At 36.1% G+C, this 22446-nt stretch overlaps 1 protein-coding gene across 2 annotated transcripts in view; it reads right to left on the bottom strand.

Moving 5' to 3' along the window:
* The window catches only part of LOC110442883 (serine-rich adhesin for platelets-like), a 205884-nt gene that overhangs the window by 150238 nt on the left and 33200 nt on the right, over positions 1-22446 (bottom strand). Inside the window, exon 1 of one of the 2 annotated variants that reach the window (XM_021486732.1) lies at positions 10915-10948. The exons of the other annotated variant lie outside the window; for it this stretch is intronic. The gene's annotated coding sequence lies outside the window, so the exon portion shown is untranslated. Of the gene's footprint in view, positions 1-10914; positions 10949-22446 lie in introns of those variants that run through there. 2 annotated transcript variants of the gene reach the window in all.

Raw genomic sequence — 22446 nt, 5'->3', positions numbered from 1 at the left:
GATAAAGTAGGGTACCTGTGATAGTGGTGGACAGTAGCTAGGTTTGAGGAGATAGGGGGTTGAAAAATAGAAAAGGTCATTTAAATTAAGAGTTGGAACACATTTATGGCAGTGTAATGTGGGGTCTGGATCAGGAAGCTAAATGGACAGAGTAAAGAGGGTGGGGTACCTTGTAGGGCAGCATCCTAGGATAAATTGAAGGGTTGGTCAGGGAGAAGGGGGACTGGTATGCTATGGAAGTAGAGTGGAAATTTAAAGGGCTTGGATCAAGCTCAAGGTCTACTGCTGGGCAATGAAAGGAGGTTGGCGTGATGTTTGATGAACAATGTGATTCAGATTGAGTGGCAGTGCTATGATTCTTCAGCAAATGAGGAAAGAACAGAGGGAGGCAAAGTGGCCAGGAGAAGGTATAGGCAGGGTGAGATTTAGGAAGACCCATGCCGAAAAAAGTGACTGATAGGAACAGTTAAAGTAACGTGAATAATGTAAAGATAATTGAAGGGAATTACAAACGGAAGCCTTCCCTTACATACGATGTAAAGAATTAAATACACTCCTATCATTTTCAAATTTTTAAACTTAAAAAGATTGTTTAAAGCAGTATAGCGACAAGTTATGCTGAAATGATATATCACCAGGCGTCATGTCAAGTGTGTTCAATGTTTTCTTCACACTTCAACAGGTGATCAACACCGCAGAAACTCAGCTACTGAAATCAAACAGGTCATCATGTTAGATTGGAGAAGAACTCTCCAGTACTGAAGGTAGGAATAAGTGGGTAATACTATCCCCTTTAATGTCAGATTGTCAAGATAAACCTTTCAATTATAGTTGATAGGGTCTTTATGGGAAACAAATTGGAGAAAATCGTGAATGAGGATATTTCAAAAGTTTAAAAAAATATTATGTATTGGTTACCATTTAACAAAAGATTAAACGGAGCAGTGTACCTAGCTGTGCCCGCCCACTATTAGTGGAATAAACGATAGGTATTGTCTGCTTCTGGGGCAAACGGCACATAAAAAATGCATCATTTGTCATAAATTGTTGTAAGAGTTTATTTATTTTAGACACTTGTCAACATATTCCATATCTGACTTCTCTGATCTCAATATATACCCAGGGTTCTACAACCAAAGAAAGGACTTCCTAAACATTTAATGTCCAATTTATAAACATTTGGTTTCCACAATACCATTGTGCCACCCAACCTCATACTTAAAAGTGTATACCTTTAAAATATTTGTTTTCTTAAATTGACTGAATTTCAGTTTCATTATTTGACCTAGTAACCTTATACAGTGCCTAATAAATATTAATGTTTTGATCAAATTATCAACAGAAGGTACAATTTGGTGTTTGTGATTCGGACACACGGACGTTAAATGCCAATTACATATGAATTTTTTTTTTTTTTTTAAATATCAGTGATCCCAACTCAAGTTATCTGTACATGAATTTATTGATTTAGATCACAATGACTTAAAGAAAAGACAGACTTGATTTAAACTTTTACTCTTTCACCCCTAAAATTTCATAATGGACTATTCCAATCTTCGAACTGGAAGAGTTCAAATGCATCTTCAGGTGTGAATGGGTTAATGTAAACTGTATAGCTCTCTATGGCCTAAAATACTGACCTCACATATTCAGGACATGACACTTTGTGAATTAATCAGATTAACCTGCTAATCCTCCTGATGGGTTGTGTAATCCTAGGCTTGACCTCCATACAAGTTATTAACATGTAATATAGATTACAGGTTACAGTACATATAAACCTCAGATACAGTAAAAGTCTTGTTGGCTTTAAGGAAAATAAAACGAAATGTTAAGAAGAAAATAACAAAACTACAATTAAGGCTTTATATTTAGATATCTCACAAATCTGTACCTTTACATCTATAGTTTACAACATATAAAAAGTCAATGATTCAACAGCTGAGAGTGACAAAACATGTCAATTTTTTTTTTTGGCATTTTCACAGAACTTTCTATCATTAATAATGTACTATGTAGACACTTTTCAAAAACCTAATTACACATGAAATATGGAATTGTGCACGTTTTTTTTTCAATTTTCTCTAAGCAACATCACATAGCAATATGTTTTTTTTATAAATAAGATTCAGATGACAGTGAAAAAGTCATGGTGATCATTCATTAAATATTTTTTAATTGATAACAGGTAAAACCAGAAAATATAATTTACAGTAAAATGGCCGTGATTTTTTTAAGCTAACAAATCTGAGATGTTTCTTATTATTAATCCTTGGAAACATACACATAATAATACATTTGTAATTTTCTCCTAATAACAGAAGACTGTTAGTCACCATAACATAATGAATTGACTTGATCCAAGGGAGTTAATCCTGCCTTTATATCCATTCTGACATAAGGGGAGATAATCATAATTTCCAAGGGGGATAATCTACTCACCTTACCACGCAATTGTGATTCAGATTAAATTGAAGGAATAAGTATCAATGCTGTGTATTTAGATAAAATACTTGTACCCTACACTGTACATGATATAAAACTTTCCTGTATCATGAAATGTCCCCAAAGCCTAATTTCTATTTTTCAATTGACAATGTATAAAGTGGAACCTTGTTATACAGGTTTCCATATTACAAGGTTTCAATATTACACAGATCCAGTTTGCAAAGAATTAAATAACCTGAGATTTAGCTGGTTTATATTTAAATATGTTTTACAAAATGTATAGTGTAACAATATATCTTCAAAAATATCTCCAGACATAACATACATCGTCTGGTAATTCACTGAAATTCATTGTCAAGTTATTAAAATTGCACTTACTGTTACCCTTTAAACCCTTATTATCTGTGATAATCTGCTGGCTTATGAATAATTAATGAAAAAGATTAAAATCTGTATCAAAATTTAATCCCTGGATTAAATTATTGCCATTTGGGAGGAGCAGTCATTAGCAGTCAAAGACGCCTACACAGAATAAGACAGGTTTCCTAGCGATTTGGACAGCTAGTAAGGCCTAACATCTTACACCTACACAGAATAAGACAGGTTTCCTAGCGATTTGGACAGCTAGTAAGGCCTAACATCTTACACCTACACAGAATAAGACAGGTTTCCTAGCGATTTGGACAGCTAGTAAGGCCTAACATCTTACACCTACACAGAATAAGACAGGTTTCCTAGCGATTTGGACAGCTAGTAAGGCCTAACATCTTACACCTACACAGAATAAGACAGGTTTCCTAGCGATTTGGACAGCTAGTAAGGCCTAACATCTTACACCTACACAGAATAAGACAGGTTTCCTAGCGATTTGGACAGCTAGTAAGGCCTAACATCTTACACCTACACAGAATAAGACAGGTTTCCTAGCGATTTGGACAGCTAGTAAGGCCTAACATCTTACACCTACACAGAATAAGACAGGTTTCCTAGCGATTTGGACAGCTAGTAAGGCCTAACATCTTACACCTACACAGAATAAGACAGGTTTCCTAGCGATTTGGACAGCTAGTAAGGCCTAACATCTTACACCTACACAGAATAAGACAGGTTTCCTAGCGATTTGGACAGCTAGTAAGGCCTAACATCTTACACCTACACAGAATAAGACAGGTTTCCTAGCGATTTGGACAGCTAGTAAGGCCTAACATCTTACACCTACACAGAATAAGACAGGTTTCCTAGCGATTTGGACAGCTAGTAAGGCCTAACATCTTACACCTACACAGAATAAGACAGGTTTCCTAGCGATTTGGACAGCTAGTAAGGCCTAACATCTTACACCTACACAGAATAAGACAGGTTTCCTAGCGATTTGGACAGCTAGTAAGGCCTAACATCTTACACCTACACAGAATAAGACAGGTTTCCTAGCGATTTGGACAGCTAGTAAAGCCTAACATCTTACACCTACACAGAATAAGACAGGTTTCCTAGGGATTTGGACAGCTAGTAAAGCCTAACATCTTACACCTACACAGAATAAGACAGGTTTCCTAGCGATTTGGACAGCTAGTAAAGCCTAACATCATACACCTACACTGGATATAAGCAACATTCAGCCTTGCATAGCAATCTGTGTGATTAAAGTATCATAGAATTAACTAGCAAAGAATAAATTATTAAATGAGTATAAAGCTCATGTGCATTTATTTTGTTAAAACATTACCTTAGTAATGCCAGTAAAAAAAACAGTGTTCCATAATAAGCCCATCCGCCTTACCTTACACAGACATTTCTATAATACCTGGGAACACTTTATATCTGGGAACAAGCACACTTCATTGGTGGGGGGAGGTATTTTACTGCCAAGCAAGATACAGCTCTTACACACCAGATAAATATTGTATGTAGTCAGTAAATACTCATCGATGTACTGAACACAGGGATGACCATGCTAATGTTTACAAATCACTCCTAACATACAATTAGGTTTCTACTTTGAATGGGACGTCTTCAAGGAAGGGAAGCAACTCTTGCCTGCTGAGGTCATATCTGGTCAGCATTTACTGACAGGATATAATAATAATAATATACAACATTTGATATAGCGCCCTATCTAGCTAACAAAAGCCACTCTAAAGCACTTTAAAGTACATATATATACAATTAATACAATTATGATATACAATTTTTGAGGAATTTGCAGGAGCTGCCTTATCAGGCGCTAACTACTAGTCCTATGCCACCTGGCTAATATCTCCCTATGTGTGTATGCCTGCGTGTGTGCTGGAGATGTATTGTGTTCTGTTTGAAGTCACATACAATGTATAATGTAGTATGGTTAGAATAATTTTATCCAAGACACAGAGAGAATGGTATTAATGAATGACATGTCAGATTCAATAGGGTCAAAGAATCCCAGGTAGGAGAAGTTAAAGTGTTCAGCAATTGTCCAGTACCTTTTGAGGAGGACATGGCTCACTGGACGTATCTCTCCAACTACTGTCATGTCCAAGATAGCTGGACAGCCTAGGACACAGCAAGTCTAAACCAATGTTATAATCAAATCTGAGAAAGACTAGGCCCCCTTGGCAAGTGACTCAAACTAATATGCTGAAATTTCAAAGGCGACTCGACACCCTAAATACATTAGAAGCTATTTAAAATAATGTTTCATTGTTTGATAACCAAGAGCATGAGGGATCTACTAGAAGTAATGGCTACATTAAGTAAAGTACAGTACTTTTAAACCAAGGTCTTCAATACCATATCAGAGATTAGTATTTTGGCAGACCATTCAATACGTTGATAATGAATCCTGGTAGCTTTATAAGGATATATGCTACCAGGGTTAGGGAACTTAGGGATATATGCTATCTTACTCTTTACTTTTTTACTTTTTTTTCACAAAATTTACACATTAAGAGAGCTGAAATCATTTCTGAATCCTAATTTACAATTTGTTGATTATTTTATCTCATTTTTGAATCATAAAGCAGAATATGTAATACATAATTTCTGAGTATTTTGTATCAACCTTGTTTGTTGTACATGTTTTTGTATATTTTGGTATTTTATTTTCAATCAATTTTAATTTCTGATAAACTCTTACATGGTTCTCCTAAACAGTAGGTTATGAAAAACAATTGTGTTTATCTACAAAGAGATATGCACCATTACTTTTATCATTTTTTTTTTTTTTTTAAGTTCACATTCTGTAATAGGAAAAATAGTTTGGTCTAAAGAGCATGTCACTAAAGCATCATATTGATAATGAAATAATCATCGACAAAACGCAACGTTAAATTGTTCACCTTTCTCAGCAATCATTTATAATAAAATAGACATGAGTGAGATACGCACAGCCTCTATAAAGTTAAAACCTCCAAACTGATCATGCTTACGACAGGCAGAGAATGACTTGTATACATAGATATATATACATAATGATTAACTGAGGTCACCTTTATCCTGAAATTGTAGTTGGAAGAAAATATTGAAATTAGGAAAAACACATGCAAAATTAGACACAACGATATCTGTCTACGATCTACTAAAACCTGACTTTACAGAAACCTGACTTGACTGACACCTGATTTTACTAACACCTGACCTTACCTTACTGACAACTGACGTTAATGACACCTGATTTTAATGACACCTGACTTTACTGAGACCTGGCTTTACAGACACCTCGCTTTATGGACACATGACTTTATTGACACCTGACTTCACCGATACCTGGCTTTACAGACACCTCTCTTTATGGACACATGACTTTATTGACACCTGACTTTACTGAGACCTGGCTTTACAGACACCTTTCTTTATGGACACATGACTTTATTGACACCTGACTTCACTGATACCTGGCTTTACAGACACCTCGCTTTATGGACACATGACTTTATTGACACCTGACTTCACTGAGACCTGGCTTTACAGACACCTCTCTTTATGGACACCTGACTTTATTTACACCTGACTTTACAAACACCAATTAAATGATTTCTCTAAATTTAATCCTGCCTTTATAGAACTGTTATATGAAACCAACAGAACAAGTTAAAAATCATGTCACTGTAGTAACAGGTAATCAAGTAATTTACAGGCAAAAAATGTTCGTGTTTTACAGCTTGTTAACAGCTATAAGGACGAGCCAGATTTTGATGATGGAGGGAAACCAGAGTCCCTGGAGAAGATCCACCGACCGATCTGTGTCCAGTACCTGGTGACTGCCCCATATAGGCCTCGGACCTGTGACCTAATGGCGGAGGGTTAGTGATCGTAGACATGTACAGTTAGCAAAGACAATAAGGGTGAGATTCCCATTTAGATGTGAAAAGGCACTTGGTCATGTACCTGACCATGTGGGTGTAAATCCTTATCCCTTGTTTGTTCCTTCTGGCCAAACAATAGTGATTGATATAAGTTTGTAGACTTGTTTCATAACTGTTATGTCATAAATAAAGTTTGATATAAAATATGATAGTGACAATGCCAAAACAAAGCCATAAGCTGAAACATTAGAAAACGTTTCAGTAAACGTTACCTTGTTCATCTCCTGAGAATTCTATTGATGACGCTGTATAATCCAGTACAGTTGATGCTACGGTGGAGCCTACACACACTAAAAATCATACTAGCATTAACCCTGCATTTACCCCTAAAATTTCATAATGAACTATTCCAACCTTTGACTTGGAAGACTTCAAATGTGTCTTTAGAGGTGAATGAGTAAACTTAAGTGTTATTGACCTCCATACTGAAAATCAATCTTCCAAGACTCCTTGTCAAAGTTTCCTATAAAGTTTTTTCAAAATGAATTCTGCTAGAACCTGTTCTGTCAAAGTCAACCATAAAATTTTACCGGAATGAATTTCGATGTCAAATATCATGCTCCATCACCATAATGTTTGGATACACATCAAGTCCGTACCGTGGATATATCATTATAATAATCCAGTGAATGCATTAATCAAGGACCTTACATCCGCGCCTGTTCACCTCCATACATCAGCCCCTAACTACGCCAGCCCTAGATCTCTAGCCCTCCCCCGACTGATAATAAAAAACATTGCGGAACATAAACCCCAGCTGGACCGAACTGTCCAATAAAATCGTAACACAACTGTCACAACAGCACAACAGCTCACCTGTAGACGAGATACAGGTAAGGAGTGGAAACCTAATTACAGGTGTGTTACCTGCCTATTACACCTGACAGGTAATTACTGGGCACACAGACAAGTTAACACCCTAATGTTCCACTAAAGGTTTCGGAGGTCAGGTGAAATGGTGGCATGACGGACAGAACCTATAGCATGATGATAGTCACTTACATACGGGATCATAACTGACATTCTCCATCTCCATTTCATTTTCAGGCCTGATATTTCAATTTCTGGTAACGCTATACCTATATGGTAGCAGTAAGGTTATTTGTTAAAGGTATCCCGTCATGTAGTTGATATTCCAGTCACTTTCTGCATGTATGTACAGACTTACCTGACCAACACAAACACGAGCTATAGACCAATAAATAACACCTATAAAAGACACCTATACAGATGCCATATTGCAACTAAAGACAGGGAGTTCACTCCACAGGTAGAACCCTCAACAATGATATGAATGCTTTGTAAAAATGTTACATGTCCTCATATTGGCAGGTAAACATTTATTGCAAACGGATTGGAAAACTTCCTATGATGTCATTCCTAGATCAGAGTCTGCATCTGATGCTGTATTCATTATGATTTGAAAATCACTATTTTTATATTTCTGTAAACAAATAGTTGATGGTCAAGCAAGCATTGTAGCCTGCCAATAGTTGATGGTCAAGCAAGCATGTGCAGTCTGCCAATGGTTGATGGTCAAGCAAGCTTTGTAGCCTGCCAATAGTTGATGGTCAAGCAAGCATGTGCAGCCTGCCAATAGCTGATGGTCAAGCAAGCTTTGTAGCCTGCCAATAGTTGATGGTCAAGCAAGCTTTGTAGCCTGCCAATAGTTGATGGTCAAGCAAGTGTGTGCAGCCTGCCAATAGTTGATGGTCAAGCAAGCTTGTACAGCCTGCCAATAGTTGATGGTCAAGCAAGCTTTGTAGCCTGCCAATAGTTGATGGTCAAGCAAGCTTTGTAGCATGCCAATAGTTGATGGTCAAGCAAGCTTGTGTTGCCTGCCAATAGTTGATGGTCAAGCATCTTGTAGCCTGCCAAAAGTTGATGGTCAAGTAAGATTATGCAGTCTGTCAATAGTTGATGGTCAAGCAAGCTTTTGCAGCCTGCCAAAAGTTGATGGTCAAGCAAGCTTGTGCAGCCTGCCAATAGTTGATGGTCAAGCAAGCATCTTGTAGCTGGCAAATAGTTGATGGTCAAGCAAGCTTGTGCAGCCCGCCAATAGTTGATGGTCAAGCAAGCTTGTGTAGCCTGCCAATAGTTGATGATCAAGCATCTTGTAGCTTGCAAATAGTTGATGGTCAAGCAAGCTTGTGTAGCCTGCCAATAGTTGATGGTCAAGCATCTTATAGCCTGCCAAAAGTTGATGGTCCAGTAAACTTATGCAGCCTGTCAATAGTTGATGGTCAAGCAAGCTTTTGCAGCCTGCCAAAAGTTGATGGTCAAGCAAGCTTGTGCAGCCCGCCAATAGCTGATTGTCAAGCAAGCTTGTGCAGCCTGCCAATAGTTGATGGTCAAGCAAGCATCTTGTAGCTGGCAAATAGTTGATGGTCAAGCAAGCTTGTGCAGTCCGCCAATAGTTGATGGTCAAGCAATCTTGTGCAGCCTGCACATGCTGTCACCTGTTTGTCAAGCAACCTTTTAACCTCTGATCATCTGATGGTCAAGCAACTTTGTAATTAGTTAATGTTCAAGTAAGCTAGTGGCTGCGATCAGGTGGCGTTCAAGTAAGCTAGTGGCTGCGATCAGGTGGCGTTCAAGTAAGCTTGTTGCCCGCTATCACTTGGATAGTCAAATAGGTGTAATTTTTCAATTCCTCTACAAGAGATAAAACTGGGGACCTCTAGCTGTATTGTGTAAGGATAGAGCCAAATAGAAATTACCCTTGTGTAGAAAGTCGCTAGTGTTTTATTAGGGTAAAATAAGTTTAACTAACCTTCATTCAAGTAAAGTGCTAAATGAGAGCAAGTTGCGCTAAAAACTTTACGCCCAAAATTTGTATTTGAGATTTCTTTGATGTTCGAATGACCACAGGGAGCATTTCATCACAACCTATAGCATATATCAGTCAGTGTTTAAATGTTTTACTACCCGTGTACTTAAAACCTCCTTGACCCAGACTGACCCATTCCAAACTGGACATCAAGAATTCCACAAGTTACCTGTACAATTGTTTCAATTGACCACAGATTGAGAGAAATGAGGATGTGGTCGGTCAGCCCTTCACCTGTCCAGACGTGGCCTAGGGGTCAGACAACAATAAGACAGAACTGTGTAATAAATCTGATAACATCTTCAACCTAAACCTGTACCTCCTACCTGGGGATTGATACCAGGTAATATTACCTCTGATTTTTAGTCAAGTACAGGATCGACCAACATCTTAAACATTATCTTAGAGGATATAAGTAGATATAAGTAGATGTAATACACTTAAGATTGTTATCAAGGATGATATCAAGGTAAATTTTACCTGTGATTATCATCTAAAGGTATCGCGGCGGACTTTTACTCATAACCCGACAACTGTTACTACATATCATTCTACCTGTAATCTTATGTCTATGTTTTTATGGTACTGATACCCGACAGGTACCCAGATATTCATGTCTGACATTACAGGTAAGATGAAAGTGGGGGAGTAGTAAGGGTTTGGTAGATGAAGATGGAGGAGTCGAAATGGGGGGGGGGAGGGTTTTGAGGGAGTAGTGTTAGGTAGGGTTCGGGGAGATATTGGGGTTTTTGGGTGAGGTTGGAGATGGATGGAGGGCAGGGGGGCAGGGATGGTGTGTGAGTGATGGCATCTTGGATAATGATCACAGGGGTTAGGTACAGAAAATTTTCTGCTTTTTTTTTTTGAGGGGGGTGGGGGCTTCTCTGATCTGGGGATGAGTTTGAGGCATGAAGGCAGAGAGATTACCGCAATAATAGAGAAATAGTTATGAGAGTTCCCTTTACACAGGTAAACCATATAGATAGAAAGTGTTGAGTGAATCTTAATTTACATATATTTTGATTAATAACACTGTGAGATTGTTTTATAATTACTAGTGGATGACAGCTATAATATTTCTTTGAATATGAAGACCATGCAAGAGAGCAATCCTGTAGCTTGTTTTCCCTTCTCTTTGACACTGTTTGTCGTTACTATACATGCTTCATAAATATTGTTTAAACAAGCTTTTTTTTTTAAATCTATAACATATGAAACAGATAGTACCTATCTGTTTCGACAGCTGATCTTGTATATATAGGAGCTGGTTAACACAGGTAAATGAAGAGCACTTACCCTCCAAATTCCTTCATCATCACTCCAAGAATACCGAAACATTGCCCCATTCACGTCTAGCTCATCCATAATCTCTAGATAAACAACGTTAAGGCCTAAATCCACAGCTCTGTACAATAACCGACATTCACTCTACAACTCCCGATCAAGGGCACCTCTGTATGACATTGAGATTTTTCTTCAAAATATCTCTTTAGAATATATGACAGCAGAGTCAATATCATGTTACTGATCTTGGTGGCTTCATTCAGAGTTAAAAAACAAATTTGTTTATAAGTTTGAGTTGTATTAAAAGTAATGAAAAGTTTTAGTTTTTTCTCTTAGTCCCTGAATATATACTTAGATAAGAAAAGAATGCTTTGTCGTCATTCAGAGTGTACTTTTTGGTCAAACTTAGTGTCACAAGTGAACGTCCCTAAGCTTCCACTTGACCTAAAACATTAATCCTCCTGGTCCAATATTACACCGCAGTAAAATGTATATCTATCATACCACGGCAAATCACCAGGACAAAAAACATCACACAACAGCATTCAGGCCGCTATAAAAATATCTTGTGAGGAACCTTTTATGACGGAATATGTCCCTAACAGAAATTTAGAACTTTTCTTGCTCTAATCGTTTCTTCTCAGACAAATATTTTTTGTAGAACAAAGTTTGTATTCATTAAAACTTTTTATTTTGGTCTACCCTTTAGTAGATCCTGTTTAAGTTACGAACAATTCATATCTGTCATTTTCAGGTCTCCCTGTGGAAGAGTTCCACTATCCAAATACTATTGTCAAAGTCAATTCTCCAGAATAGAAAGTTAGTAAGCACTTAATTCATTCCACATACAGGATAACACTGCTATCTATCAAAAACGTGTGATAACACCCTATTGTCGTTGTTCCTTTTTACATATATTACATATCTGTTAAGTCACATGACACTAATTCTGACTATAAATACCTTCATTTTGAAGACTCCTTGTCCACTAATAAAGTGTAATACTCTGTGTTTTTATCCAACAGTGCCACTGGACATTTAACTGTCCATGCGTACTGAAACTTTACCCTAACAGACAACAAACAAGGGACATAACTCTGTAATAGGACTGATTAATGTACATGAATAAGTATCTTAATCTGCAATAATCCGATAGGCACTGCCATAACACAGCCCAAAACCTACCAACAATATTATAAACTCAGAGGCACTTGTGACCATAACACAGTCAAAAAATTAAATTGAATTTGCCTTTGTCCAGTTGGTATTCATACTTACTCTGACTATGAATGCCAACTGAAAGCAGTTAAATGGTTATGAAATATACAGGTGGTTTCTGAAAACAGGTTACCACCCTATATGGTGGTCGCTCAGGACATTTTGTCTCTATTCATATGGTTTCTCAAAGAGAGACATCTCACTTAGCATATCATCTCTAAAAAGATGGCTGCCTTTTTTACACACCTAGTGTGTCACGGTAGGTGGTTGAGATATGTAGGTGGTCTTCCAATACAGGTGGTCCCTGTAAACAGGTGATTCTGATTAATGCAACAGGTATATGAGTCCATATGAAAGATGTTCCTTGTATACAGGTGTTGTCTCAAAACAGATTGTTTGAGAGAAGTGATATCTCTTAAATGATTTAAGGCAGGTTGTCTCCCTTGTAGGTGGTCTCCCTATACAAGTGGTCTTTCAAGACAGTGGTATCTCAATACAGTTGGTCTCTTATGACAATTCATATCTCAATAAAGATGGTTTCACTACATGGTCTGTCATGACAAATGGTCTCTCTATACAGAAAACATAAATATAAACTTTATTTATTTAGAATTAAGAAATAAGTAATTACACATTATATTTACCACTCCAGTGTAAGCAGGGGTCTTAATGTGGGAGGAAACCAGAGTACCTGGAGAAAACCCACATGATCAGACAGGTGACCCCACCTTTTCACTTACAAATGGGGAATCGAACCCCAGTCGTCTTGGTGAGAGGTGTAATAAACTGAGCTACCCGACCACCCTACAGATACAGATAACCTCTGCATACACAAGTCTGCTGGTTTCCTTAAGGTAACTCTGCATCCTTTAGGACAGGTGATCGGTTGACACTGGTGGTATCTCAAAATAGATTTCTAAAATCGGTCTCTCAAGGCATGTAATTTCTTTAACACTAGTCATGGGAGGTGGTTTTTCTATAAATGTAAGTCGTGAAGACACCTAGGGTCTCTCTAAACATATATCATCTGTAAGACAAGTGATAATTTACATTTATTTCTCTTGTGTAGGGTGTGGTGCCTCCTGGCCACTTTTCTACAGAGGCTCAGAAAAAGGGAAATATGACCCCACATTCAAGCATGTGAGGGGAATATGATGATTTATTTCCCCGTAATAAGATAAAAATAATCCAATCAGACACAGTATCATATATATGAGATATGATAAAGACAATTTTTACAGGTAAACAGTGTTTTAAACACAATCTCTAATGATATACAACATTTGATATAGCATCCTAATCTAGCTAGAATAAGCCACTCTAAAGTGCTTTACAGTACATAGATATACAATTCATACTATCAATACAATAAGCATATACATGTATAAATAAATCAATACAATTTTGGGGAATTCGCAAGAGCTGCCTTATCAGGAGCTAACTACAAGTCCTATGCCACCTGGCTAATATCTCCCTATGTGTGTATGTGTGTGTTCTGGAGATGTATTGTGTATTGTCTAAGTCAATGGTCTCGCCATACAATTACAATTTCTCTAGCTACATCAACCAAAGTTACCCAAAACAAGTAATACAAAATATTAGCACAACAAGGCTGTACCATGAGGTGGCATATTTCTTACAGATATTGTTCAAAATGATAATTTTTATTCTTATCTAACCCTCTCTCCCAGTTCTCATAAGATGTGCAGCATGTATTTGAAACCACCTGGAATAAAATATATCTGATCTACCATCAATCTTTCTGCAGACGGTTTCGAAACTGCCATAATTCTTTTATGACACTGTGCTATCTTTTATCCTCAAAAGTAGGTGGCCACTTTGTGAACCGTTGGCACTATGCCTCACATTATGAACCAGAAAGTATCAGCTTTATCAAGTATTTTATCTTACCAGATCCATCTCATTTCAACATTATATTTGCTAAATGAAATCTTGCATTAAAGTAAAGTTAGATATTTGAAATTTTCACATTTTTATTTTTTTTTACTTTTTGTTACCATGGAGATTTGGATTATTTGTACTTTAGGCAATCAGTGACAAACACTCAATGAATCTTAACCAGTAATCAGGAATGATGAACTTTATAACCATTTCTTTGGAATCTTACTTTCCAAACTTTTTTAGTATTTGATTTTACTATTTATTTTTCTCATTTAAGACAAGAGCTGTAGGCAAACAACAAAGTTTACACATTCAAAGAATATTTGAACAAAAGGCTGAAGGGGCCTTAATGGTCACCTGAGGTTTAAATCATTGTTTGTTGCTGTGATGTGACAGTAGTACAACATATCTGGGACTGGACAAGAAGCTAGGTGGCTGAAATTTTAGCCAATTTGACCCTTTTAGGTCCCATTGTGGGGTTAGATCCATGTAATACAAAGTTTTGGTTTGGCTTTGACCATGGAACTTCCTAAAAAATTTGATTGAAACAGTTCTGCGGTTTTGGAGAAGTAGTCAAAAACATGAAGCGTTTACACACAGACAATGCATGACATCAGACAAAAGACGATAACAACAGGTCAACTACAACTTAATTCATCTCTGGTGACCGAAAACTTAAAACATGTAAAAATGTTGTAAATATTAGAATTGTTTGTGTTGTTGTGCCATGTTTTGACTGCACTATGTTGATGTTGGGACCCCTCCAGAACCATTCTCCTAATTTAATACAAATATAAACGTCAACACTTATACCGAAACCCTTACCCAACAATGCTAAAAACAGCTTGTTCCAAGGTGATGCAGAGAATAATTGTCATCTTATTTTTAAGTGCATTAGGCAACATTGAAAAAGTCCAAATTGAACAATCTACTGCCCTCATCGCATTATTAAGCACCTCTAGTTTTTGTAATAAACTTAACATGTTTCGATACCTAAACTGGGTTAAGAACATCCATGAAGAGTAATAAATCCACTGTACAGTATTATAATCAGGTGACATATTGAACAATTAAACTGATGGACCAAATACGCAACATAATAGTGAGGTTTAACAAAACTAGGCCTAAGTTGTTGTAGGCTCGTAAGAGTCCTTGGTTACTAAGATTATCGCGGCAAGTAAACCCAGCATATTATACCTAATTATCATCCATTATAAATAGAACTAATTAATAATTGTTGTGAACATAGCAACAGTCGCTGGCTATATTTTCTCTTGGGCAATTAAAAATGTCTATATGCAACAGAAATATTTATCAACATGCAGAGATCTGCATTTCACTGAAGTTTGTGAAAGGAAGAGAGCTGTATCATATTAAAGGTTGTGAAAAGGAGACATTGATCTGCGTTTAACAAAAATTTGTGAAGGAACGAGGGCTATATTACAAAAGTTTGTGAAAGTAGACAACTGAGTCTTGCAAAGGTTTTTAGAAAGAAGACATCTGCATCTCACAGAAATTTGTGGAGGAAACAGGTCTGCATCTCATAAAAGCTTGTGAAGGAAACAGGTCTGCATCTCATAAAAGCTTGTGGAGGGAAAGATCCCAATCTGCATAAAACGTGAAGAAATTTACTGTCATATAAATCTAAGCTTGTGTTATTTTGACATATATTGACACTTACAAAATCCGAGGTTACCAGTAGAAGAACTGAGGTCTAACTGAGAAAAGGAAAGGACCACTTTTATATGTCAGGTAACGGACTAGCAGAAAGGAACAAGGGGAGACAACTTTTATATATCAGGTTACAGGCTAGCAGGTAGGTATAAGGGGAGACAACTTTTATATGTCAGGTATCAGGCTAGCAGGAAGGTACAAGGGGACACAACTTTTATATGTCAGGTAACCAGCTAGCAGGTAGGTATAAGGGGAGACAACTTTTATATATCAGGTAACGGGCTAGCAGGTAGGTATAAGGGGAGACAACTTTTATATGTCAGGTAACAGATAGGTATAAGGGGAGACAATTTTTACATGTCAGGTAACAGATAGGTATAAGGGGAGACAATTTTTATATGTCAGGTAACGGATAAGCAGGTAGGTATAAGGGGAGACAACTTCCATATGTCAGAAAGGAAGCTGGTGACTTTGGAGGGTAAATAATGGAAGGTATTTCAATACTAGGGACCTCGACAAAAAACTCTGATTTGACCAACTGTGCTAACCACTAGGGAGGGGGATGGTGTTTTGATCTTTATGACCATCACACTTCCAACCTAAATGTTAACATATACGTCAAATGTCATACCTATCAGGGAAAGCATGATGTGGAGACCATTCAACAGTTGTGTTTATGCCTCTGAAAGTATCCAAGATGAGGACGAAACAGAAAACATTATAGACTTCTCCAGGTAAAGTGTCTAGTGATTGATGGAATGATGCATCAAATTTAACTTCATAAAGAACACCCAGATATCACACACCTGTATCCATCAAGCTTTATAAAAACAAACTTTTCAAATTACGTATTGTGAAAAATATCCGCAAATGAACAGAACTACATACATTTCTTTTAGCTTGAAAAATAATGAAAAATTCATCTCAATGTGTCAATTTTAGCTGATTCACGGATTCCTAGATACAGCTTTCAGTTCAAAAAGTGCAAGTTTTGAATTGTAGTGAAAAGAGAATACTGCCTTTAACATTGTTATAATGTCAGGCATGTTTGCAACATCACCACAAAAGTTAAAAAGCGTTACTTTACTGGGGATTGTTGATAGGTATGTAGTGTAACTTTACTGGGCATTTTGTACTTACTGAGTCTATTAAAGATTGAAACATCTCCCAAAAGGTACCAAAATAAATAGTTCATTAACCACCTTCCTTCAATCGAAATAGAATTTTTTCCACAGATTATGTAAATTGATTCAGCTTTAAATTTTGCAACTAAATTTCTTTTTAACAAAACAAAATTAAATTCCTTTTAAACAAAAACAAAATTTTATTTAGTATGAGAAATTTACATTTGAGCAGTATTGAAGGTAAAAAAAGGAAAGATTTAAAATCAGCTATTATTCAGAAATAAAACAAGATCAAGTGTAGTGAAGGAAAACAAAATGAAAATGACAGTTCGATTAACAACTATTACACAAACAGAATTTTGTGATTTTACTAAAATATTGTAGATAATTTTGAATATGGTAATGAAGAATACAGGGACACTGAATGTAAAATATAGAAACACAATGTTTTTTGAAATTATTGATAGGAAAGCAAAGGCCAGGAATAAAATGACTTTTTTATAATATTGTTTAGATTGTTCTTGTACTTAAGGCACTGCATGCACAACACTAGAGAGTTCCACTGTTTTTGGTAAAACACAGTGACCTCCCCTTGATTTACTGTCAGATATTTTGATAATACAGATATGGTTACTACTGTTTACAAAGTAGCTCAGTTTGTAACAGCAACGACGGTGCGTTAGAAAACTGGTGTAGCTCTGTGATCCTTTACATTCTTTTTCCCGCAGAAAACATTCGTTGATTTTTTTTATTTTACTTCATTATTATTATTTCTCATGAAAAATTGCACAAGGCATGGCTTTCTTTTCTGAAATGTTTTATCAAAGCTGTAGTCATGCTGGAAACAAAATCAAAAATGTATAGTTACAGTTTTTGCCAAAGTATACATGGGGATCCTTCGACATTCTGCATTTTTTTAATTTTAAATATTGACATCTTGAAAGCAGTTTCACTTTGTCTGTGTTTTAAAAAGCTTCTTGTATTACTTTGGTGTATTTAAAGAGTCAAATATAAATTGTTTATGTGTATTAACATAATTTAACTTATAATCCAACTTCAACACAACAAATACATCATAAATCTAATTATAAGTAACAAAACCCTCAATATAACTTTAAGTTCACAATAAATCTATTTGTAATTCAGAAATTTTATTATTCCAACATTTTTCATTTCAGAATTTTTTGAAAGTGACTTTATGATGTGCTTTTATTTGTAAATAAAATGTATCAATATATTTTCAGTTGTGTCCTCATTTGGAAAAATATATATTTGTAAATACACTGTTTCAAAATAAATACCTGTATCTACGGATTCCTATTTTCCGAAGACTTTAACAGGAATCAAACTTATGGTTTTATATGGCCGAAAATAAATGTACATCCACCAAGTTTCAAAATGAAAGAATTGACCTTTTGGAAAAACATCTGTATTAAGTGAAATAAAATGACCTTTGGCCCTAATTAGTGTTTATAATACACAAACACTTCATTTTATGGTACTTTATATGTAACTAAAGAAACTAAACTTTTGAACTGATGCTGTACTTAACACAGAAACCAAAATTAAAGTGTCCATGCTAACAAGTTTCCTCTGATGTACACTGTACAGACAATAAAAGCCTATGGAAGACTTACATTCACTGCACACTAACCAATAACATTCAAACGCCTGCAGAAGTTAAAGTTTCAAAATCAATTAAATTGACGAAAAACAATAAATCACACTTACCAATCATCTGTGTAAGTAATAAGTATTATCTTGACCTCATCAACTTTCCACTGGCTGCTCTTTACGTAATCATAAAATGAAAATATATTCCATTTCACACAGTGTCTTGAACAACCTGGAGCTTTAACTGACCACTGTTCCCATTAAAGACAAACATCAAGATGATTCAGAAACTTTCTGGAGACTTTGCATGAGTCCAAGATAAAACCTAATCCTTGATATGTGTACAGCATGCACTAAACCATGCAGAAATCTGTAGGGTAGAGAAACAGGGAGAATCTCTCCGAACAGGCATTACGTCTGGGCCAGTTATCTAGGAGACGTTCATGGGGATAATGTAACACCGATATTGGATATTACTTATAATTTTGATATCATTGTGTCGACGAGTCCCTACTTAACAGCCAATTGCCCGCCTTTATAAGCTAATATTTGACTTGTGATTGTTAGATTGGAGTAAGACACCGGTTGTTTACCCTCGTGATAAAGGTCCGCCCCTGGTAAGGTGCTAATCCCTCTATCTACAGCCTCAGTGGTATAAGTGCACCATGTCTTGTCTGGGACATGAACACTTTTTATACTCTCTTCATAATTCATGCAAACCTGTTGGACCCATTTTCAGTAGACCTATAGCTACAACCTTTAAGTGCACTAGTGCTAAGGATATAACAAGATCTCCCAATATATATACGGCACCTGATAGAAATTAAAGCTATAACAAATTGTCAAATCTTCGGAGCAACTTGTTCCTTTTTCTTGAGACAAGACAAATACTATATATAGGCAACAGGAACTGTGATAACATAATACGACAAAACAATATCAGTTACAAACTATTATAACATATTGGACGACAGAACAAGTTTAAAATTAAGTTATGAGAAGACACCTCGATAGCGTAAGAATATCAATATGTTGTTGCACTTCCTCCTATACACTAACTAATCTTATTACAATACCTTCACTTTCGTTCAAAGTTTGTTGATGTAGTAGGTTTATATATTATAAGAAAACAATTTCCTGTTTTGAAAAATACTTAACACCGAGTCCAGAAAATGAAACTCTTTGAAAAATTCTAAAAGTAACATATTTTTCACAAAACTATGGATCTTAAATCATAAAACAAAGTGAGCTAATTAGTTTAAAGTTTATTAATATTCATTCGTGTGACCCTTGTCATAACCCTGACCTTTGGTGAACAGCCCTTACAGAGAGTGCTCCACAATGATGTCATTGTGTCCAGTACTAGAACACATGAATCTAAAATGTTTCAAAAGAAAATCTTAAGTCAAAAATGATGAGTTATGCTTTAGACAATTATTACAACAATCTGACCTTTGACCCTTACCAAAAAATATGACCTTGACCTTTTTGGATTGAACTTTAACAGTGTTGCCCAATAGTTTCCCTGTTTATGATATATATATATATGTAATTGTGTGTGTGTGACTAAATTATTTTCACAAGAAATGTGAAAGTAATCAAAAGACCAAGTCTTTTATTCAAAAGTTTTTCCTCTTTAAAATATTTTTTTTAATCACCACTGTGAAATTCCAAAGTATCTATTCTAGTGTGCCTCTATAATATGTCATAAGTAAATTAATGAATCACGGAACATACTGCATTGATTTTTAAGTGAGGAACTCTTTTGGATAGAAGATACAATCAGGTACCATATAACCTTAAATAGTCATTTTCTTTGACTTGATTCTGCAATCTGTATTTAATCCGATAGGTAGATATGGAGACCGTCACTCACATTTACTTAAAAAGAATTTAGACAGCCAAACAGACTTTGTTGACCAATTCTTAAGTAATTTCTAATTTTAATATGTCGAAAGAGAAAAATTCTTTCAAACATGTCATAGGATATCTGATGTCTATCTCAAGTGGGTTGTATATTTGGATATTACAGATTTACCCAGGGAGGCTCACTTACCACGATTCTACTCTAGACAATCAACTCATTGAAAGTGTGCCGGGGAGGTTGGGTGTAAATTGTACTAAACTATAGAACAGTTTCGAGGAGGGAGTTGACATTATAAAATCTGACATGTTTGTCCTACACGAAATCTAATGTGTCAAGAGCGTTTTCTGATAGCGTTAGGGGTAGGGGTTACCCGGTGTTAAAACTGTTACATCATTTCTGTTATTCTATCTGGCTAAGGAAACAAAATACCTTGGCCTTTTAAGTCCTTATAAATTAACTGAATTCCTTGAGAATGTTTTTTTTCTGTAGTGTTTGATTTGTGGTAATTCAAAACTTTATATACCTTTTTTTTTTGTGTGGCAAAATGTCTGCACTCAGAAAATCCTCACTTTGTCAAACAAGAGGCCCACTGGGCTCGTCCAGGTGTGGTGCTGTATGAGGTTTGAGCGATGATTAACGGAGTTCAATTAGAAATATTACTATTTATACCTTGTCTATCTGAGTTCTCATATCATCTTTGTATGTTCTCCTGCTTCAAACACGTTTTGTATAAATATGAATATAAACTTTAATTTATTTTAAAGCAATTATGAAACAGGTTATTTCAACTTATATCAATCACTCTTGTTGACCCGGATGTTCTCACACAGGGGATCTTATTGTGGGAGGAAACCAGAGTACCCGGAGAAAACCCACATGGTCGCGTAAATGACCCCATACCTTTTCACGTGTTATCAGGGAATCGAACCCCGGCCACCTTGGTTCAAACCGAGTGTGTTATCCACTACGCTTTCCAACCACCTACCACGTTATGTATCTCTAAATACCCAACCACCTACCACGTTATGTATCTCTAAATACCCAACCACCTACCACGTTATGTATCTCTAAATACCAACACAGACTAACTCCTTCCTCTGTTGGTTATTTTCTACACGGGATAGTCATTCGTTTTAAAAGTTAGAAATAGTTGATTCACATCCTCCAAAGCAGCTTTGACAGAATTAATCAGATCCGAGGTTTTTCAATGCAAAAAACAAATTTTCATAATATAATACTTACCATAACTTTCGTATGTATATTACATATCTACTCCATCTTAGTAGCCGTAAAACAGGACTTCAGACTCTGTTCCATTACTGTTCCATTCACATGTATGCCTACACGTTATACATCTGACCCCCACATCATCAATCAATGGCTACCTGTTGATCGTTTACAGGTGTGCTAAGATCATGCTGCTACAGGTAGGTCAACTCTCGTTATTTACATTACACTTACACCTATAAACACCACACTTTCACTTGTCAACACTTACAATCATTATGTAATTCAGTCACACCTTACAGACAATATATGCCCACATATAGCACTGACTTCTGTATTGAAACAGGTTTACACTCCTGTGAACCAGCGTCACACTCCCCCGTACACCCCCGTCATAATTTATCATCCCTATTAGTGTCATTTTTACATTGTACTGTTTTCTAATTTGTAAAATTATCCTGTGTTAGGTAACCCATCTTTTTAAAAGTTTTTCATCAACAATTGCACATGTATAGTTTGATAAAAAATGATTAGTTTTGAATAATTTGAATAAAGTATTGTTGTAAAATAAAATTCAATATACAAATGTAATATAAATAATTTTATTTTCCTAAACGAGAATTTGGTCCTTTTTTTAAAAACAAAAGTTCTCATTAATTTTTTTAAATGTCTCTGTTTCCAAAACCTTTGATTTTATGCCAAAATCTGCTGAAAAAAAGATGGCAGTTTTTACGTAGCAGAACTGGACTGGGATGATCAGCTAATGACCACGTTACTGAGCTCACTCACTCGAGTTGGAGTGTCCACCTAAAGTGTCCTGGTCTGTTAGTTTTACATTTCGGTTGTCGTCAGAGTCAAATGGTTGTTTTTATACGCCCGTCAAAGACGGGGACGTATTATGTTATCACGTGAGCGGGC

This window comes from Mizuhopecten yessoensis, unplaced genomic scaffold, assembly GCF_002113885.1.
Source record: "Mizuhopecten yessoensis strain PY_sf001 unplaced genomic scaffold, ASM211388v2 scaffold716309, whole genome shotgun sequence".
NCBI lineage: Eukaryota > Metazoa > Mollusca > Bivalvia > Pectinida > Pectinidae > Mizuhopecten > Mizuhopecten yessoensis.
The sequence above is the reverse complement of the archived record's forward strand: the minus strand, read 5'-3'. Positions and strand labels throughout refer to the sequence as shown.